The following is a 22,551-nucleotide window of genomic DNA, read 5'->3' on the forward strand; positions in this document are numbered from 1 at the left end:
GAAGTGCGCGCAATAAAATTACATTCTATGATAATGTATTCATTTTTCAAGCAAGTAGGCTACGACGCGTCGCAGCACAGGATAGCTCCGATTAGAAAAAACACTTCCAGCCTTTCCACTGTGGTGAAGTACGAAGACCAGCGAAGCTGTACTATGGTCAGACGACCTCAAGTACGACTTCTAAGACGACCTCGAGGACGACGCCTAGAGGACGACCTCAGGGACGTCATCTAGACACCTCAAGGAGGATGCCTAGGACGATTTCGAAGACAACGTCTAGGACGGCCTCAAGGAAGACTTCTAGGACGACCTCGAGGACGACATCTAGGACGACGCTTACAGAAATTCAGCCACTCCACTCTGGTGAAAACCAGAGTGGAAAGGCTGGAAAGGTGTTCGCCATCTATAAGCGAGGCCGGCAAGCCGATTGTCTGGTTGCTGCCGTTGCTGATAGAAGGCGCTAGCTGTCCAGAGTTTTGTGTCGACATTTCTTTTGGGGGGGGGGGGGGGGGGGTGGAAACGACCCTGGGGAAACTAGCCCTTAACAGCTCTCCTGTAAAAAAAAGAACACTGTTTCAAGAGAAATACAGATATGAGTTCACCGTCACGCCGCTGATCGGTCAGCGAGTTCATTTTGAGTATTCGCATTCTCAAAACACCGCGGAACGCAGCAACATATAAGACTAGCACCACGTGTCTTTTGACAAACATTCTTCAACCTTTTATTTGATGTTATCGAAGTAGCTGTGTGACGCTTTAGACAAAATAAAGAGTTTCCGCTGAAGCTCACTCTTCATGTTGTTTTCTAGAGGCACGAGGCAGGGTTCTGCGTACAGTACGGCAATGACATCGTTTCAAACAGCTGCAATGAGCCAAGAGTTCCCTGGAACACGCCGCCTAGAGGTAACTACATCGTACGTCATGTAACATGTTGCTGCCTAACGGCACCGTTTTTTCGACGCGAAAAAATTACAGATTAAAAAAAAAAAAAAAAGAAAAAAAAAAAGCAGCTTTATTTTTTTATACCGCTGCTCAACTGACGGGAAGTTCGTCTACCCTAAAGTGTAAACAGGATACAAGTGATTTTCCGAACGACGAGACAAGCGGCGGCGACGAGGATCCGCTGTCGCTCGGTCCTATTGGATACGTATCCAAGTGTGAGCCCTAGTGGCACCAACCTTGTGACCGTTGCGCGTCACAAGCGTACGATGAGCTAAGAAAGCACGACCTGTCACGTGACAGGTTGAGACTAGTCGCGTGATGTTCACAATGTCAAACAAAAGACGTGTGCTTTATGCTGCGGCGACCACGCTTCCTTGCGCCCCAGAGACCTCTGACCTGCCCACTCCTTTTTGTTACCAGCAGATGCGTAAAGAGTATTTTTCAAGGATTGAAAAATATTCTCCCTAGTGAAAAAGCTATTTTTATAACAAATATCTTGTGTCCAATATACATATGAATCATACAAGAGATATAAGAACATATAACCACCATATAACTGCTATGCAAGAACTGTATATGATATATAAGAACATATAAGAACCATATAAAAACTATGCAAGAAATGTCTAAGATATATAAGAGCATATAAGAATCATATAATAAACTTATAAGAAACTTCTCTCAAGCTTGTTATATGTACGCATAGCAGAACGCGTTGGATAGAGTACAGTTAACACTGAAAAAATAAAAACACAGAAAGTACACGAGGGACAGACACACACAGTTCTTTAAACGAGCAACTACATTTAAATGATGCCCATTACACTATGATGAACCACCTTGGATACGGAGAAAATTAAGTGAAGACGAAAATACTAGAAGGTACTAGAAAACGATAAAGAAAAAGTTAAAGATGGCGGAATTTTAACTTCCTGAAAAGGAAGAAGAAAAAACGGGAGATCTTTTCTATGACAATTCCGGCGGTAGGAAATCCATCTCTGCTGTCGATAACAACAGTGAGGGCTCGGAAACATTGTCTGTGGCAGTTTTGATCTTAAAGGCTTCGATGATCTCTCGCCCATACTTGTCTTTGTGTGAGCCTAGCTCAGTAGTGTTTGCATAGCAAGAAGAGCAATCTTGGCAGGTGCGGGCGTGGACAACAATCGGATGGTAGGAGTCGGATGACGCCTTGTTGGTTTCGAGAAAGTGTTCTCTAAGGCGAACGTTCAGGCATCGTCCCGCCTGGCCAATGTATTGACGGCCACAACTGAGCGGAATAGAATAAATTGACCTCTCTTGGCATTTGACGTATTTGTTGACGTGTTTGATGGTGCATTCTGGTGGACGACTTTCTTTATTTACCCTTTGGCACATTTGTTTTAGCTTCATCCGACATGTGAATACTACCTTCGTGTCGAAGCGGGCAGCGAGACTCTTCAGGCGGTGGGAAGTATTATGCACATATGGAATACAAGCCGGGCGTGTGTGGCTGCGTCCATTGTTGTTAGATGATCGGCGGTTGGGCCCTGTAATGAGATGCTGAATGGTAGTACGGAGGAGGTCTGCTGGATACCCGGCTCGGAGAAGCCGGTCATGCTGACGTTGGACGCTTGTTGATGAGAGATGGGGACAGGATTTTGAACAAGAAGAGGCAAACAGGGTTCCAATAATTCCAAGCTTTACCAATTTAGAGTGGTTTCTGCAGAAAGGGAGGACCGGTTTTTAGAGCGCAGCTCTTATGGCGCATTCACACTGGAAGCGGATCCGCGTTCGCGAAGCGGTCGCGGATGCGGTTCGCGAGCGACCCCGTTCAGACTCACCAAGAGGCGGTTGGCGGTTTCTCGGCGATCACGCGTGATCTTTTGAGACTTGCGTTTGGCAACCCTGTTTTACAATCCAAAATCCACTGTAATTCAAGATCCAAAGCCAAAGTTTTGCTATTTTGGCACTCGGAATATTTTTCTCCGGGATGTTCGCACGCATTACAACTCCGAGTTCAGGCAGCGAAAAAAAAAAAAAGAAAAAAGCATGGATCCGCCAAACTCGCCTGCGATTCCCTCGACTTCGCCCACAAGCAAAGCCCAGCTAGGCGCGCCTTGCTGACTCAAAACAGGATGCCCCCGATCTTTTCTTCGAAGTGGACTCTTCCCGCATGAATAGCTGACCTTGTTTTCGGGATAGAGGGCGAGTTTTCCCCCCTCGTTTTTGAACTTGTTGTTCGCTCTTATCATTTTCGAAGTTGTGAGCGGTGGGGTGGACCGTGGTGCGGGGAGATGTGTTCGGTGCTAGCCGGTCGGGGCTTCGTTGGTGGCGGACTCTTCTCTCGTCACTTGCTCGTCGATCGAGTCTAGGGTTTGTTTGACATTAAGCTCAAATAAACGCCGTATGGATTACCTCTGCATTGTCTGGTACGTACACTTTATTTCTTGAGTACGTTCCCTTTATTTATTTTATTTATTCCTTGAGTACGTTCCCTTTATTTATTTAGTAGTAAACACTACAGGTCGAGCTAGCGCAGGTACCCTGCCCCCTCCGCGGTAGTGCGTTGGCTACGCAATCGAGTTCACGACGTCTCTATCGGTCTTCGTGGTGGTCATGCACGATGTCGAAAGCTTTCAATAGTTCACGCGACTATCTTAGTGGGTAGAAAGGCTGACATTTCGGTCGATCAGGGGCGGGTTCCGACGTTCTACTGGCAGAGATTAACAAGGCAGCGAGCTTGGGCTGTGGCACTCGGAATAATGAACAAACTCTTACCCGAACCAAATCACCGGTGCGAAGCCCGTTAAAATTACGAGTCAATTCTTTTCGCGGCGCATTCAAATGACGGACGTGAACATCAAGTTTCTCCGTTCATTTGTCGAAAGCTAGGACTACAGCGCCTTGGACGCCTCTCCAGCGACAGGTGCCATCTTGTTTCGAAAGTCACTGACGTCACGTCAGCGTCGCGTTGTGGTTGGTTGCCGCTTTGCGGTTCGTGAAAGCGGTTGGGAGAAATCGGTCCCGAAGCGGTTGGTCAAAACCCGCTCCAACCGCTCGATCCTAGCCGCTTTGCGGTTGAGAACGCGCGGATCCGCTTCGCGAACGCGGATCCGCTTCCAGTGTGAACGCGCCATTAGGGGCCCGTTTCCGGCTTGAGCGGCGTCGGCGTCGGCGTCGCCGTCGCCGTCGGCGTAACCGCGAGGTCACGTGACCCCCTGAGGTCACGTGACCCCTGAGGTCACGTGACCCCCTGGTCACGTGACCTCAAGGAGTCACCTATCCCTCAGTACGCATCCATCTTCCTCCTCAAGAGCTGCGCTCTAACCGGTGTTACAGGGAATTGTAAACGGCTTTCATATTTTTTTTTTTTTAACGTTGCTGGAAACTCCAGCATATGCCTTGTGGATGAAGATAAAGCCTTAAATCCAGATACTGGAGTCCGTCTTCTGTTGGTTCTTCACTTGTAAACCTAAGACCCGACGAGCAGGAATCGAACGCTTCACAAATGGCCCGTGAGGAGATGGAGGTCGGATGAATAACAAGATAGTCATCTACGTATCGAAACACTCGGTATTCGGGGGCGAAAACATCCAGTCGGGACTTAATTGATCGGTCTACGTACATGAGAAAGACTTGACTGAGTATTGGGGCTAGGCAGGAGCCTATACAAACACCATTCTTTTGTCTTAATATGTTGCCGTTGTATTCAACGAGAGTTGGCTGAAGGTATAAGGCAAGGAGATCTGTGAAATCCTTAACTGTGATCCCTGAGGTATTTTGAAACATACAGAGACCATGTTCATGGATCCAGACACGGAATTCAAGAGAATACGGGGGTCTAGGCTGTAGTAAAGCTCTTCTATGTCTAAAGAAAACATGGAGAGTGGCTGGGTGGTGGAGTGTAGGGGGGAAAGGTGCGAGATAAGATCTGTGGAGTTTGAAATTCTAAAGCGCAGGAGGAGCGTCACCGTGGAGAGATGTTTTTGTAGAAATAAGGCCAAGGGTTTCTGCCAGCAGCCTCTTTCAGATACGATGCTTCTGAGCGGCACGCCTTCCTTATGCGTCTTGGCTGTGAAAAATACGGAAAAATACTGTTTTGCAGGTGAACCGAGTGTTTTCTTGAGAGCGGGCAGATTCATCAAAGTGCGACAGTCTTTTTGCCTCTGCGCGCAGAGATCCAGATGGCCTCTTCTTTAGTTGATCAAAGTTCTTTTCCAGTGCATTCGTGACCTTCTCTTCATAGGTTCTTTGATTCGACCACGAAAACACTGGTCTTGTCTGATTCGAGCAATTTGAGTTGCCCCCGCCGCAACTCTTCAACTGCTTTCCGAATCGGGAACTTGCCTGCTTTCGGAGGGGGGTGGTAGCAGATAGTGGAACACAGGGCGAGGCGACTTGATGTACCGAAGTTAATTGGTGAACTTTTGAGGTTTCCATCCAAAAATATGGATGGAAATCAGGCTGGAAAGCATTAGAAGTTGTCACAGGCACTTATTTAGCCAGTCTGCCTGTGAACGTCGATTTCGTCACTATTCTTGCCCTGGACTAGCACCGTAATCACAAAGTCACTAAACGCTTGTGCTTGATTGAGAGAGACTGCATTCGGTGCAGAACGCAGTTTTCTTACTGCTCTGGACAGTGACAATAAATTTGAGGGATGTATTTTCGCCCACAAAATTGTATTTAATTACAATTGTATTTGAAATACCCACGTTTTAGTATTTAAATACAGACGTCAAATACATTACCCAATTTGTAAATAAATACAAATGCAGAATACACAAAGCATTTGAAATACGTATTTCAAATACTTGTATTTGAAATACTGCCCATCCCTGGTTTTTATACTGTACTATTCTCATATGGTTCATACATATCTTGTATCATTCATATGTGTTTATTGGACACAGAAATTTCTCATACCAATTAGATTTTTCGATAGGGCTTTGCACTCTACACGTTAATTGTACGGCGCACCAGGGGTTTGGGGATTCGTATTAGGGTTCAACGAAAAGCCAAATATAACGAAACAAACCAATCAACGCACCTCTTCATGACACCCCTCCTGTTAATTCCCGGGGTCAGTCGTAAGGCTGTTTGGAAAGGCACTGCGTTGATTTTCGGATTTGCACACTAAATACATAACACCCTTAGGCTATTGATGTAACACACTACGTGTGTTGGTTTAACACCAAAACAACATTGGTGTAAGTCTTCGGAACAGTGTTAGGGTGCTTGCGTACGCCCTACGAATAGGGAGGATAGCTTGCGATGTTAGCAGCATCCTAGGGATATTCTTGCGGGCAACAAGTTTGCAAAGAACAAACCCCACATACAGTCCTCACACACGCAGAGAAACAGCAAGTACGGGCGTAATAGATCACGCACGAAAGCGGAGCCATTACCCTGCTGACTGGTTCACCCCCTTATATATACTCAACTATTCAAAGACACACATTCAGAGTTGCCTTTGTTTTTTCTTCGGTTTTTTTGTTTTCGTCAACATTTCGCTTAATGCATAATATATCTAAGTTCAGAAATGTTTCTTCAGTAAAGAGCATTGGTAGAGGCTTGCGTTAGTCGAGATCGTCACTAAAACAACCTCGCTAAAACGGATGTCATTGCGGCGAAAGTGTTGTTCGCCTCACCATATATCTTCTTGCAACCTTTTTTTTTTACACCGTTTAAGATAAAGGGTGTTAAATGCAACATAACCCTATTCTATGATCGAAAAGGGCGTATTATGGTGCAGTAACGGTACTGAAAGGGTTTAGTAATGGTGGAAAGTCACTGGAACAGCGTTTTTACACCCCAAAGCGTGTAAAATATTTTAGCGTATGGGCGGAATAGTGTCTCTCACTTCTAGCATTAAAGAAAGAAACTATTTTTGTTTTGGCGCGTTACGTTTTTGGGTAAAAAAAATGAAACACAATAATCTTTGTGGTATTCCGAACTCTTATACCTTCTCTCTCGCGTCACCTGCATCGTGCCGTCATTAAGGGTACATCAAGTTTGCGATTGAGTTTTGTCTTCAACGCTTTCTGCGATTCTTGACTTTTCAAGCTACGGTTCGGTCACAACAGCACACCGCACCCGGCCAGCATCGCCGGTAGTGGCCGATAGTAGAGGAGAGATGGTCTTGTTTATTTGGGGTGAATAGGCCCATAGAAATTTAGTAAGTGTTGGGTGGCAATAGTAACAAGCTTTCAACACATTTAATATTAAACTAAAAGATACTTTAAAACGTATTCATCAACTGAGTAAAACATTCCACTGCTCACTAAGCTACCCCTTGATGACGTCAGATTGTGGTTTCCAGGACCGCGATGACAGCCGCCGATCGAGAAATAGTCTGTTTTTTTCCTTTGGAAATACAAAGTAAAATTGGGATATTAAGGCAAGGTGGCGTGTTTTCTCTTCTTGCCAAGACAGGCAATATATAGCGTCCAAACTGCAAACGTTTCCGACGTTAAAACCGTCTCACACTGCGTTCTTAAAGCAACCGTTGAACAGTCGTATTTTTTTATTTTTTGTTAAAATTACTACCATCGGTGAACAAGGATTTCTCTTACTTTACCGGTTATGTGGCTGTACCTGTTGAGGTACGTTGAAATCTTCAAAATTAAAAATCTCAGTTTACTAAAAAAAAAAAAAAAGAATGCTGCTGTTCCTGAGGCTGCTTCAGTCCAATACACGTGCTAGTGGGACCCTCTGAGACCTCAACGAATCATCAAAGGCAGAAATAAAAAAGTAATAAAATTAATGGTTAGATTCCACTTTCATAGATTTCACAAGGTAGGAAAGGCATTTCATCAACGTATTTTTCTCGTCATGCCTACACTTTAGTTTTTATCACCGCGTTTTTGTTTGATTGCTCGCTTTGAAAACCACGAGAGCTGTAGTCTGTAGCAGGCTATAGCAACAGCGGAACAGATGCTCCGACAAAACCCTCTTCCTTTCGAATCGCATTGAACGGTTCGCAGAGCGAACCTTGCAGAGAAGGAGAGTGCGGAGGGGGAAACCACCAATCATAGCGAGCAGGGAGCTGTCCTGCTGTTGTAAAGCTGCTACAGACTATAAAGGGTCGGAGCCCCGACTGCATGCTACCAGCTGACGAGAAGAGCGTCTTCTGGGGTAAATATTGTGCAGGCACTTAATCGAAATCTTCCAAAGTAAGTTGGTACTTTCACTCACTCAAATGACAGGGGCATAGCAATACCGAGGCGGCCGTTGTCACTGACAGCTCAATAAATGCAGGGCGTGCCTTACTTCTCAGGCATCTTTGCTTCAGCCTCCTTATTAAGCAATATCTCGTTCGCTGGGGAGCGACGGTAAGATCCTCGACATACCCTTGAACTGTCGACAGCTCAATGGAGGCCGGAGAGTCATTTAATGATTCGTCGCTGTTTGGTGTTGTTTTTGTTGAAACGCCAGGAAAACTGTCGAGGAACTCTCGTCCTTCTGAAATTAAATTATTGCTGGAGCTAATTTTTTTTTTCTGCACGAGGAGCAGTGTTTTTTTTTAACTCTTGCCTATTTTTTTAACCAAAATGTGAAGTTCTAAGCAGACACCTTTGTTAACCTAACAAATGAAGGAATACAAAAAAAAAAGTTACGCAGACACGCTTTATACTACGAAGAAAAATATTTCACCTATGTATTTTATCTCCCTTTCGGGACTCGCTTTATCGCCAGGCGAGCACGTGGTAAGATATCTTGAGGTTAATCTATTGTCGCTCGACACAACCTCATAAATATTTCATATGTTGCAGATCATGACACCGAGGAGAGTTATAGCTGGTGTGCTCTTTGCCATTATCGGTACGTGCCACATGATATCTCTTTAAAAAGTAGAAACGCCGTACGCCGAGTTTAGATTCCCAATACGTATCTCAGGTCGCACTTTGACAGCTCCACTAATACCAAACCTTGAGCAGCGAAGGGCAATAAAGAATTTTAGTATGTCGTTTCAATACCTCTGATAACGATACTCTTTGAGTATGCCTCGCATCGCTATCAGGTATCGTTATCGGAGGCATAGAAACTATCTGCTCGAACTCCCTGGTGTCAGCGCAGAACGTGTTTTCAAAATTATTAAGATCTACATTTGAAAAGGGTGTCAGTGGTGTATACAAACCATTCCAACTAAGACATCCCCCCCTTTTTTTGTTTTAATCACACCCAAACGTCATAGCGTGCGTGACAATACTCTGTTTCATGATAACTTTTCAAACTGTGGAGGCTACGGCTCTGCGGTCCAATGAGAACGTTAGAGAGATGCACGTGACTAGACGAAAGGGGAGAATGTGTGTCACTACACCAAATGCGAGGCGCGTGGCCCGGAGGAACCGCCTGTCGTCTGCTAGCCAAGAGTCGCCTGCTCCGAAACCAACTAACTTCGGATGAACGTCCACAGCAGCAACATTTCCGTCCGCTAGAATAGCGAGCACTTCGGGAACAGTTCATGAGACAACCATACGCTCAATTTAGCCGCGAATTGGTGTCAGGTGCTAATGCCAGGGCGCAATGCGATGTTTTGAGTGGAAACGGCCGATTGCACGGCTGCGGTCAGCAACGGCCACGGCGCAACAAGTAGAAAAAAAAAATCGAGAGTGGATACAGATGTGGCGTCACTTTTTTGCTTCAAGTATAATTAAAACACATTAATTTGTGATTGTTTATTCTTTATTCTTCGTATCTTTTAGTTAGAGATGGAATCGCGCGAGTTCCATTGCTGTTTAAAAAAAAAGAAGCCTAGAACTACTTTTCGTCGCGGACGGCGCTATGGCCGTGGCGGTAACGAGGCCCCCGTGGCCTCGACCATGGAGTGTTATGACGTGCCTTGCTCCGGCGCTCTTATTGGACCGCGGAAGCCGCAGCTTCCACAGTTCGCCAAGTTATCGTGAAACGGTGTATAATGGTGTAGCGCCATGATCGGGAGGGAGGGTGTTAACCAATACAACCTAGAAGACAAGACCTTTTCCACCCCAAACGTCATCACTAGTTGATACACGCAGCGCCACCTAACCTTCGCCAGCCTCGCCCCCAGCGTGACTCGCAGCGTTTCCCACCGAGCGCCACGGAGCTCTCGTAACATGGAGCTCTATGGCCCCCGTAACCGAAAACGGGCAAAAGTGGGCCCCATTTTACCATTAAAATTAAAAGAAAAATCACTTATAACTTCTGAGTAAGATCACGGTTGGTGCTGAAACCTTGGCATCTTGCTCGAAAGGTTGGGGCTACGTTCTGACGGAGTTCGAGCTCTCCGCGGTGTCCAGTTTCTTTTGCGGTGCGAAAAGCCGGGTTCGGATCTCTCACAAACACCCCATACATTCCAAATCTCTTCGCCGCATGTCACATTGCATAGCATTCTTATATAAAAACGCTGCTCATTGGAAACCCCACCATGTGCTTTCGCATACATAAGCAGTAAGCTAGAGAAACAAACGCCTCACTTGACCCACGTTTTGCAACAACCAGAACTAACTCTGGCTCCTGATAGGCGATTCTGAGCAAAACCCAGACTGGGCCGAAAAGGTCACTTTTGGTTTTACCTTGGCTTCTTCGGGCATTTTAAGGCACTAAATGCGCAGGCAAAAAGCACATTTTTGTCCCAAAGAACTGCGATGCCCAAGTGTTCATGGCATTAATATCTGTTTTAGGCGATATTTTTTAATTTGTTCAATATAGCAAACAGCGTCTAGTATCAGCAGCCAAGATACGTGGCTGATACTGAAATAAAACTTGTCCCGACAGCCCTGAGCCAACTTCGCCCCGGTGGCGGAGCATGCCCTGGCACCGAAACGCAGTGCAATGCCGGCTGCTGTCCCCTGAAGAATGCAGTCTGTTGCTCGGACAATCAGCACTGCTGCCTCACTGGCTACGTATGTGACCCCCCTTACTGTATCGGCGAAGCCGGCAGCTCACCCGTTCCGGCGGAAGACATTGAATAAGCTCATATTCGACGTAAGTTCACAACAACCCCCCTTCCTTTTGGGTGACCTGTGCCATGGCAATGTTCTACCCTGTTAGCAAAAATAACACGCCCAGACGTGTAAACCGTTGAACCATAGCGGACACGTCGAAACGTGTTCGTTTTACACGGAGCCATCTGTGTTTTTCGTCTACACATGAGGTGCTGTGTAAAGTTAACACGCTACACCGTGTTTGCCTTCCGAGAAGCACGGTTCAACGTGTTCCTTGTGAAACATGGCGGCCAGCAGCCGAGAACAGGCGAGGGACGAGCCCAGCCAGCCGCGCCTTTCAGCCGAACTGAAAGCATACAGGACGCGTTCGTTCTCGTTCGATGTCTTTTATGCACAGTAAACAGTCTCCGAGCGGCGGACGTAGCTACGTGCAAAGGTACGTACGTGCATCGTCGGCGGTCGGTGGTGTCGGCAGCTACGACAAAACCGCTAGACAAAAAAAAAAAAAAAAAAAAAAACGAATATTGAATTTACATGGATAAATAGCTCAAGCAAACTCTTGTAATCGGGCGGTAACTTGCGCCACCTAGTGCGATTTCTAGCAACCAATGAAAAAAAAAGCAGGAGTGGGTTAATACGCTGGGAACTATCACGAGTAGACTGCTACTCTACATACCTCACAGACAAGACGAGCACCACGTAGGACACAGCAGCGACACATACACAAACACAACACCGACACTACGCCCGACACTTCCTAACACTAACAACACTAACAACGGACTCTCCCCGCGGCGTATATATGCTTGACATGTACGGGTGAGCTCTTTGGTCGCTGACCGTTACCGATTTATAGAAGAAGACACAGAACACGGCACAATGGACAGCAGTATGTAAGAACTGTTTGCATTTAAAAAGTATGGAGGCAAAATCTGTAAAATTAGTCCTTTGCGAAAAACAACGCTGTACTAACAATAAATCTTAAACCGGCCATGAAAAAGTTCAAATTTTTGTTATTTTCATGGTCGACCAGTGTTATGAGCAGTCCGACTCGCTTGAATCAGATAGAAAAACAAATGATTGGGATTTTATCAGTACGTATTCAATAATCAATGGAAATTATACTTGCGCAAGGCATTTTTTATATATATTATTGTGAAGGACATCCGCCCAACACTTCACTTCCGCTAGTTGTAGTACGCGTACGGGAGCAGACGCCTTCACTTTTGGGGCGTTTTGATGCAGATTGTTGTCGTCTGTCGTGTTGGTGTCGAGCGAAGCGGTGAGGCTTGGGAGTTTGTGACCGGTGTTATTCGTGATCATTAATGTGGCGCTGATGCGTTTTTTTTTTTTTTTTTTTTAATATTTTTATGTAGCCACATTGAAAATTCACGAGCCCGTGGCACTGCATTATGCTAAAATCGCGAGCTCCTTCTCTGTTGACGTCGTTTTTCTGGTAGCACTCGTGGATACTGCAAGCGTTTAAACAGTGCACAGTCTCGCCTACATCCGCGGTGACGTACTCGACCTGTTGAAACATATTGCTTGCGTCATTTTGGAGTACGCAAGGTAATTATCTCGCTGCTCTGGTTTCGGTTATAAAAGCAAGGCAAAACGCTCGTAGTTCCCGCCCTCAGTACACGTTGGACATCTTCCACACTTTGACACTGGATAACTGGATGAACGAGGATTTACATTTACTTCAGAGGTCACACTCGCCGCTTCCTCACCGTCGAGCAGCAGGATCAGCTGGCGACAAGCCGCGTATGAAAGGCTCGAGCATCAACAGCCCAAGTGCACTCGGTGCCGATGCGGGCGATGCGGGTTTCTGTCAACCGCTAGCCCAGCACAGACCGTGACCGTTCCAGCTCTTCGTCATGACGCGGTGTTGCAGAAAGCAGCGTATAATACCACTACACGGACCACCGAAGCGAACGCACTGTTATCGTAAATCTTGGCTTGTGATTGCGCCTAAATTTGTAAATAATCTTATTCTTTTTTCTGGAGACGCAAACAAAGGGCATAACAAAATCGTTTGCATATTCCGCATACCTCGCAAAAGCGTCAGTCACCTTGCGAGAAGCGCAAAACATGGTGTCCGCACCGTCCTGACTTTCCAGTCTTTTACCTGCTTTAGAGCAGTTTTTACCTGTTAGTAGGTATGTCTACTGAAACTGCAACTTGAAACTTGGGGCAGTGCCAGAGGGAAAAGAGACATATTCGGGCCTTTTCCCAATGTAAAGGAAAACCACTATGTTCTCTACGTAAAAAATTGGTCTCAGTTCATGGATCTGTGGGCAGGTAGAAAATCTTGCCCTATAGTTTATTCACACCGCATGATGAGCGCAACAAACTCACACGAGTCACACGAGATTTACAGGAAAACATCGGTGGTGTCTTAAGTTTCCCTGAAATTCTGTATAACCGGTCGTTTGCGGGACCGAATCATCTACTCGAGCGGTGTGCGTCGCTGTGCGAACACGTCGCTGTGCAAATGCAGTCTAACGACACGAAGCATAGAAACGGCAGATTTAGGGAAACTATCCGAAGTCCCTTGTTCAATTAAAACGACGTAATTTTGTTGAAAACGGCCGCAGCATTTTACTCATGGTATGCGTCGGGAATCTTCCACATTTTGAAACGGAACGAAGGAAGATTTACTTTTAAGAACGCTCGCTGCGTCCTCCCCGACCAGCTGGACCGGATCAGCTGACGACGACGGGGCTAAACCCGCCAAACGCAACCCCACAACAACCAATATGAGCTCCGCGTTAGTGCGGGTTTCTACCTACAAGCACCGCACCACACACCACGAACGTTTCGGCCCTTTCTCGCATCGCCGTGTTGCCCCAAAGAGAACGAGATCGCCGAAGAACGCAGCGCTGTCGTGAACCTTGGCTTGTGGTTGCGCACTCGTGGACCCGTGACTCCCCTCGCTTTCAAAGCACACACGACGAATGGTACTTTCCGTCTTCCGGGAACGTCACAGGGGCACTTCTCCGGTCACGTCTTCACTATGTGCTCGCAAACTGCGAAGCTCTATGCGAAGCTTCTCGCGTCCCGTCAAACCAAAACAATAGCGACTGCCAGAAATTTCTCCAGTCAAACAAAAAGAACGAAAGCCAACCGGCGCTTGCTTCCAGCGTACATCGGCGTTGCACTTGCGCCGTGGCCAGATCGCTTGCAGTTGAAGGTTGAAGCAAAAACGAAACCAACTGCAATGTCACGTGTTCACATCGAGGACACGCTTTTTATATCCATTTTAACTGTTTGGAACGAATAATTGGACCCATGACTTTATTTGTGGTGTGTAAGAAACTATTATCAAGAGCCCTAAACTAAATGCAAACATGGGCGACATGAGGGAAGCCGCATTGCCATCGACCAGAAAATGGCGGCGAGCCACGGTAAGCGCGGGTTTCGCCAACGTCCCGCGACATGGCGTAATTGCTTTTGGTGCATATCTGTTTCCGAGACATGTTTCTTTCGGCGGCATTTGTCTCGACGGTCCTTTCTAAGTGTGTCCCCAAGCATTCCGGTGCTTCGATAGCCTGCAATGCCGCGGTCGTCGCCGGAGGCGATGCGTGTTATCGAGGTCGGCTACACGGTTATGCGTGTATGACCGAACCAAAACACGTTTTTTACAACCTCGCATGATATCTGAACGTATTATCCGTTACTCATCGTGTAAATTTATGGTAATTTGTGTAAATAGCGTGTTTTTCACCCCAAATATTCACCAAATACACGGCACTTGCTAACAGTGTAGCAAAAAGATCTGAGGTCCGCATGCCACCAACACGCGTCTCTGACGGCTCACCCCTGGTGTGGCGCTGTGTCGGAACAGCGCACGCGACGGTTCACTTCACTGGATTCTGGTTTCTGCGCACCCGAAGCGGACTTGTTTGGAAGCAGCGCGTTGGTGTATATACTGGGCCTGGAGTCACGAGCGAAGCTATACGGGTCAGCGTAACGGCACTTCTACCCTCTCGGTACTACGAATCATTGTTGCCAGTTAAAAAAGAAAAAAAAATCTTTTAGGCGAAATCGCGGAAAACGCTGTCCGGTCCCCCGGAAGTGTTAAACCAGTCTGACGCGCCAAGCGAAACGGCATTACTTAAACTTCCTGACACCATGTTCAAAGCCGAGGGATCCGGAGTTTCGAAGGCTAGCTATCGCCAATAACGCAGTCTTTCTAGGAAAAAAAAATGGCTGCGCCCACAAGAAAATCAGGGACCAAAGGGACGATACAGTGATGTCTCGTTATTATGGACACCTCCGTTCCCGTAAAACAAAAATGGTCCATAATGTAAGTTGTCCATAATAACGAAACAAAATGCATGTATTTTCCCAGTCTGTCCACGAAAGTGGCGTCCTCATAGGGGGGCATCAATATTAACGGGGCCCATATTAACGAGACATGCGTGCTTCCTTCGACTTACCCGGGGCTCCTGCACCACACACACACTGTGATTCCCCCAAACCAACCAAACGTATCACTGTGTTGATGTCGCAGTTCAAAAGCATTGTACTTTTTTGTGACCTCTAGCTGTTTAGGTTTTTTGTCTAAACCGAAAGGTGGTTGTGTTTTGTACCAGCCATCACTTAGTTCGTTTTATAACGTGGGTGAGTGTTCTGCGCGCGACCTTGAAAAACAGGATTTTCGGTGGTTTGGTTGCGGTTGTAGTTTTGTGTATAAGGAGGTTGATTGATTAAAATTATTTGCGGAGTTTGAGACGCTATCTGTCCCCTGTTACTTTCTTTTCCACTGTCAAAAAAGGAACTTCTCCTTCGGTTCCAGTTTTGGGTTAAAATCATCCTGGCAAACTTCCACCAGCTCACCTGCGGACTGACCGTAATCTCGCTACTCTTGGCATAGGTATTATTTTGTGGCTTTAGGCAAAGTACACCTGACCGACTTCTGGATGGCAGCTTTGCGTTCCATCGCGTTTTATTTCAAAGGGAAGCTCAAGCACTCTAAGTAATCTGGTCATCGCACTTATCTTCGGGAGAAGAAAACGCAAACGGTATTTATTTTGAAATATGCGTGCAGCAATCGCCTCCGGGCATACGACAATCCCCTCTGTCACCTGCTACCTATCCAGAGTGTTGTGACGTCATTGACGTCATCCGAGGGTCAGCTTAGTGACGAGAAAGGATCATCTGACCCCATTGGCGACGCCACTTTTCCTAGCTTTCACTCCGCTATACTATTTCTTCAAATTCAAGAACCTTTTCAGCTTCTCTTTAAAGCATGAAATCAGGGTGAAGAATATAAATCAATATAATTTAAATTGTGATTTAAATCAGCTTAGTTTTACAATAATGGTTTAAATCAAACCTTTCCAGCAAAAAATAATTAAAACAATGCATTGTTTTTTTAATATTTGATTTATTATATGCAGCCACATTTTGTATTTCATTCGAAAAAAAATCATTAAGCAAGGAAGAGCTGTATAGGGCTTTCGTTCTACCTTACCATAAGTTCATCGGCTGCATGACGGCCTAGACCAACAAGATCCAAACGCGAAAACAAAAAGTTGAAACTAGAAAAGGATGTCCTTCGACAAGAACGACACGTCAAGCGAAGCTTTTCTGACCCTCTAAAAGAAGATCAAGTTTCTTTAGACGTCACCATGTCTATTTTCGATCTCTTCTACTTTTTGATGTTTCTTCTATACTCCAGTGTCAGGTTAATTCAGAACAGTTAAGATCAAGCTCTTTTCGGTCAAATATGGCGGGGATTACAGAAATAAATGTTGTTAATAGATCGATCTAACTAAGCGTTTCATGCATGCGTGACGCCTCCATAACTGTAGTTCACAGGAGACAGGCGTCATGGCACAAGATGGCTCCGGCCGTCTCGTGCTGGGCTCTCTGAGAGCTCCAGCGGGGTTATAGTTTTCCCAATCTCTGCCTGCAGTTGTGGAGTAACGAACTTGACTCTCGAGGTCGGTCTAATAAATTGAACTTTAGATTTCCAGTAACGCTTTCGTCCGCATAGTTTTTAGTTATCAGACGAATGTACCAGTCAATCTGCCAAGTTGAAAAATACAGGTAGTCATAGGAAATCACCATGTCTAGTTACAGTGATTCGAAGAGAAAGAAACGCGTAGCAATCAAAATTTATTTTTTTATTCTTCACCGGGCTATTGAATATGGTGTCAAGAGACTACCCAATCTATATTTTGCTATAGAGTCAGGTATACTTTTAATAAAGATAAAAACTGAAGTGCTCGAAAATGAAACCGAAACATGAGCACTGAAGCTCATGGCCGAGACCCGTGGACGATGTGTATTAAGGAGGAGGGAGAAATGTAGACGAGGAAATGCCAGAAGTCACGTGGCTCCCGCCGACCGCGTTTTTTTTTCTCTGCTTCTTGGGCGAGTGCAGCAGACAACAACGACGACGAACTTGCGTGCACCCATTATCGTGCGATTGTTTCGCACTCATGTCCCTTCGGCTCGACGTTCTGCGCTTGAAGATCGATTCGCCGGAACTACGAACAACATGAACTGAAGAGCGTTTTGGCAACATTGACTGGCAAAAGAACGAATAAAACAAACTCGGGACGAGGGAAGACGAACATTTCCCAAGTAGCGGCCCCACGTCCATTGCAGTGTTGGTTCGTCGTGCAGCGTCGTATAGCGTCGTCCAGCTACGACGCTATATTGAGAATAACCACTGATCACTATGACTCTTTGCTGGATTCACTCGCGTTCGCCCGCTCCGCGAGTGCGGCCAATGCCACCACGATCGCCCATATTTTTGGTAGTGTTATATTATCTCTAGCCACACCATAATAGTAGGGTGGCGCAATCTACCGCCCGTTAGATAGGGTACACATTTTCCACCCGCAGCTGGCTGAAGGGTGGCAGGGCGACTTCGTGGAAACCTTGGGAACAAATAAATAATTTTTACCCCAGCGTATCACTACGCGCCAGGATAGTCACAAAAACACTGAATGCTTGCCGATGGTAAGTTCTTGTCTTTTCGCGATCTGGGCGATTTAAACAGCGCGCCGCACAACATGACGGCATAATCGACCTTCCTCTGTCGCATCCACTGAGTTTCAAGAATCTGCTTGGTTCGTCGAGCGATTTACATTAAGCACGAAATATCACCCATGGTACAATCTGCTAGACCCACGGCTATCTTTATGGCAGCCTGCCTGCCGCCACAGCGTTGTCTGCCATATTATTATCATGGCTAGAGATGGCCGACCGTGGCCACATTTCTGCGCATAGGCGTATCTGTGCAAACGCGATACAGCAAGTATTCTTAGTATGTTTATACGGCCTGAACTTAGTCTGCGTCAACGGGCGACTTGTCTCTCAGCTCTAGATGAGCAATTTAACTAAGTTCAGTACTACCCCTATAGCCTGGTGTCTTTAACGTACACCAGGCAGTAGTAATGCACGACCTCACGCCGGTACGATGCTCATACAGATTGAGAAGAGCAGGGGTGGGGAAGAATGAGGTGTACATGTAGTACAGAGAGTTTCCGAGGAACGCGAGCCATGTTTTTTCGGCCAGGGCAGCCAAAGTATGCATCCCAGGAAGTCTAACATTCTGTGGAAATGTGACGCTGGCAGTTGAGATAGAAAGGAAAAGTTTTATAACAAGGCATTATCTCGATCAGAAGATAATAAAAAAAAGCAAATGTTCGATATGAGCCGACGTCTACCTATGCCTAATATCGTTAAAACAAGAAATGACACGGTGAGAGCATATCGCATTTATTTCAGTGAAAGGTAAACGGAAGAAATGTTTTCAGCCAGAAAGAGGATGTTGTTTTCTTCGCTGCTGACAATTTGTGTTTCCATTGAATTAGATACTACAAGCGCCTACAGTGTGGTTTCTTGTTTTGACGATATTAGGCTTAACTGGACGTCGGCTCATAGAGAAGATTCATCTTTCTTAATTATCTTTTGAACTACGTGACGTCATGTTCTCGAACTTTCGAGTTCTATTCGAACCGCTAGCGTCACATTCTCACGAAGTTAGAGCTTTCTGCGATGCTTTGTTTATTTACCGGAGCTGAAAAACACAGTTCTCGTTCCTCAGGAACTCCAACCACTTCCTGTTATCTGCTCATATTTTTTTTTTTTTTGTTATCAACGCATTTCCAGTTTTTTGGAGGCCAAGAAAAAGGATTTCACGTACTTTTTCATTCTTAATATTGAATGTCTCCCTTAGATGACCCTCGACTTTGAACATATTTGGTGCACATAGTTTTACCGCCACGTGACCATAGAAAAGAGAGTGAGCGCGACTGAAACCTGCCAATTCTCGAGCGACTGCTTCCGGGCGGAAAGAAAAACAATTTTGAACCACAAATCGTGTTCTGGGTAGGTGGGCTCTCAGGCCATGTTCAAATAAAAACCTCGGCAGGTATTAACACCCTGTCCAAATTATCTGATGTAAATCAAGTAAATCTGAATTACCTAAATATTTCCACCCTGCATGAAATGTATTTTGACGAAATCCTCAATCCAAACGTTTTTTCCGTCCGTCCGTACCTTTCCCATTGAATTTAACAGGAAATTTATGTCGCGTCGCCCAGAAATCAATTTATTGTTCCTATTATAATTTGAAAAAAAAAAATTGTTGTCACGTGACCCGACGTCACGAAACCGACACAGAAATTAATTTACTTCGCTAAGTTTAGCGAGAGAATTTATGTCACGTGACCTATAAACCAATTTAGTTTCCTGCTAACTTTTTAAGGGATATTGACTTCACGTGACTTCTGTGCTAAAGTTAGTTTGCCTGTTAGATTTAGAGGAAAAATTAATTAAAAGACAGGTTCTTCTTCACTACCCAAAACGACAGTTTAATGAAGCCATGGGGAATTCTTGCCTTAACTCGCGCGCGTTGTTGGTTTGGTTACATCCATAGCGCAATTAGTAGGTCCAAGTATGTTTTTGAGCCGTCCTATGTATCAGAGAGAAGAAATAATTAAAAAAAAAATTTCCATTTCGCAGCAGAACTGGTGTTCCCGAATGTTCTTTTTTCCCGCTGTCCATGGAAGATTGGAATAACCTGCCAAGGAACATTGTTGAAACGGCATTATCAGAGCTGTTTTTAAAAATATTCAATGTTACCTCTAAATACCGCAGTTCATTACGTCTTGAATAATTGTGTTTCATCTTGTGTTTGTAGTGTACACATTTTATGTATGTGCCCTTCCCCACTATAATGCCTCTTCAGGCGATGTAGGTGTGCAAATAAATAAAAAAACGAAATAAATACGGGTTCCCTCTCTTCCGCCTGTTATCTGTCCAGAGCGTCGGGACGTCATTGAAGGCATCCCAGAGTCAGGTTAATGGTGAGCAAGGTTTAACTGACCTTGCTAATGACGTAACTTTGGCATGGTTTTCTCTCCAGTTTAGCGCTTTCCTACTGTTGACGCGCCGCAATAGGCAAGTTGACGTCGAATTTTCAATTTGCTATTACGACCCTGCTATTTATAAGTTCGAAATAAAATTTAAGCCATAGATGCCTAAACCTCAACATTTACTGTTTGTTTTAATTCAAAAACCTTTTCAGCTCCCTTTTTAAGGGGCACTGGCAGGGTATTTTTGCTCGCCAAGGTTTTATTTGTACATGACATATGAGATCCCAAGTACCGAGAAAAAAAAAAACAGTTTGCGGCTCGAAATTCGTTTTCTTTCCGCCCGAAAACCGCCGATCGAGAACTGGCCGGTTTGAGTCGCGCTCACTCTCTTCTCCGCGGTTACGAGCCGTTTTCTATGGTTTCGACACAACCACCAAATATAATCAAAGTCTTAGGTCATCGAAGGCACACACATAATATTAACAATAGAAGAGAAATATGATACACATTTTTGTGGCTTCTAAGAAGCTCTAAATAAGTTGATTAAAAAAAACAAAAAGAAGTTGCACAGCCACGTGATTTCCGCCAATTCTGTCCTCGATATTTTTTCTTGCTCCTCAGTACAGTCTAGGTTTTGGTTTCGAGCAGTGTAGTTTTTTTTTTTTATTTTGTTAAAAATATATGTGGCGCTGTAGGAAATTATTGATTCCGTAGTCTTCTAACACAAATAAATCACCTGAAGCCGTTATCGGCGTTGTTTCGCAGCAGATTCCCTGGATGTGAACCATGTAGAGTCGTCGTGGCACGTACCGTCACAAAGTTGCACGACTGCATCGTGTCACATGACGTCACGTGGATCCGAGTCGTTTCTCGGAAAATTTGTTTTCAACCAAAATATAGTGAAGATTTTCCAGAATTTTTATCGTGGAAGCGTACGCAGCATTTCCTGGCTGAAACGTAGAAACCTTTCCATAAATTTAGCGGAAAAGTTGTCCTCTAAATTTGGCGGCTGTGTGCAGCAGAGTTTGTTCAGCAAGCTGTGCAGCACCTCAGTTGTGTCGCGGCAGTTCATGTGCGACGCACGGCAAGGAACCGGGAAATTTAATGTCTCTGCCAGACACGTGGCTGAAATATAGCAACTAAATTCTCATACTCAGTACTTCCTCGAAAAGGAACTAAGTACACTACTCATTACTACGATTCAAAAGAAACGCCTTGTCTCAGCTCGAAGGTAACGCGCTATTTTCTGGTTACTCTGAATCCGTTGTGTTTATGAATCAGCATCAGCTTCCTGTCATTATGATTTCTGGCGTGTGAACGCGCTCATGCGGAGATAACCGTTGCTACACCGACATTTCATGGTGCACATCTTTGAATAACCTATCAAGCGTTTTCTCGTTGTGCAAATTACAGGCCCCAGCCGGGGTGAGAACTAGGTTGGACACTGTGTTGTAGACGTCCCCCTCGCCAACTGAACACCGTCACTCGTTACTTCATTAAACAGTAACAAAATTATGCTACTCGGGCTTTCTCCTCAGAAATAACTAAGTCGTTACTTCGTTTCTGAAAAAAGTACAAAGGTACAAGTCACTCGTTACGTACAATTCCCTGTCCTGGAACCTTTTCTTCATGTTGCAGGTGACGCAGTTTTTTTGCCGGCTTTACAGGTGTGTTCCCTCGCCTTTCTCGGTCTGCGCTTTCCCGATGTGAATCCTTTGGAGGGACATTTGTGGCCGTTAACACGCCTCGGCGATCCTCAAGCCGCCTCGCTGAATTTCATCTAGTTTTCTGCAACTCTCAGCCTGCGTCTTTGTGTTTAAATAAACAAAAATATTACAGAATCGGGAGTTTTTTCTTATGACTTAAGAGATTCAACGTACCCTTGCCAGAAATATCACAGTTTCGTAGGGGACGAAATCATTTGACGTTTTATCCGTTGAATTTCCGCCGCTTACGTACTACTCAAATCAGTTTGCACACTTTCCTGGAGGTCCGACATTATCGTGACAACAATAATTTTGACGAAAATAATCCCTGGAGAAGGGGAACAAGAGGGACAGAGGACAAAAACAAATCTCCAAACACAGCTAGGTGACTGTTGAGCGACCGAAAAAATCCGCCTGGTACGGGTATGGAACCCGGAACCGATATCCGGACCAGGAGGATTTTTTCTGGTCGCGCACCAGTCACCTAGTTGTAACAATAATAATAACGGTATATGGTTTATTTTCGGATGCGACGAAGTAGGATTTGGGTCTGCCGAAGCCAGAATTGGCTTGTGTGGCTAAACCACCAGTAGTAAAGTTATAAATCAATTAATTTCAACATTGTGAAGAGTGCATCAGCACATAAGACACACA

General features: G+C 45.3%; 1 long non-coding RNA gene across 1 annotated transcript; it reads left to right on the plus strand.

Annotated features, from left to right (window-relative positions):
* Nucleotides 1-8,015: 8,015 nt before the first annotated feature.
* LOC121834517 lies at nt 8,016-22,032 on the plus strand. Its single transcript, XR_006077245.1, has 4 exons — nt 8,016-8,096; nt 8,697-8,745; nt 10,681-10,890; nt 21,859-22,032. It is a non-coding gene; the product is annotated as an uncharacterized LOC121834517 (long non-coding RNA).
* Nucleotides 22,033-22,551: the final 519 nt, after the last annotated feature.

The sequence above is a fragment of the Ixodes scapularis genome, unplaced genomic scaffold, assembly GCF_016920785.2.
Source record: "Ixodes scapularis isolate PalLabHiFi unplaced genomic scaffold, ASM1692078v2 ptg001274l_1___fragment_1__unscaffolded, whole genome shotgun sequence".
In the NCBI taxonomy this organism is placed as follows: Eukaryota; Metazoa; Arthropoda; class Arachnida; order Ixodida; family Ixodidae; genus Ixodes; species Ixodes scapularis.